The sequence below is a fragment of the Piliocolobus tephrosceles genome, chromosome 16, assembly GCF_002776525.5.
Source record: "Piliocolobus tephrosceles isolate RC106 chromosome 16, ASM277652v3, whole genome shotgun sequence".
NCBI lineage: Eukaryota > Metazoa > Chordata > Mammalia > Primates > Cercopithecidae > Piliocolobus > Piliocolobus tephrosceles.
Window position 1 is genome coordinate 74,813,165 of NC_045449.1, and position 401 is coordinate 74,813,565.

Genomic DNA, 401 nt, shown 5'->3' on the forward strand with positions numbered 1-401 from the left:
GTTAGCCTAATTTATGTAAATATTTCTCCAAGAGAATTGCACTGGGAGACCTGCGTGCCAACTCGGCCAGATTCCCCGGCAGAATCTCCCATTGGGACGAACCTTAAGCAGGACCCTTCCTAAAAACTGGAGACAGCTCCGACTCCCCTATTCCTCCTACGAGGTTCCCCCACCCCCTAGGGTTTTCCACCTCCAGAGAGTCCTCCGGGCCCCTCGTTTCCTACTGCCCTGGACCATGCCTTCCCCAGAGACCCTCCCCCCAAGTAAACTGCCTCCAACGAGAATCTTCTGCTCGCACGAGGGTCCTCCCCTTCCCTAAGGCTCGCCCTGTCCCGAGGACTTCCAACAGGAAACTCCCTTATCCCCTCTCCAGATCCTCCTTCCCACGGCCCCCCCCCCCA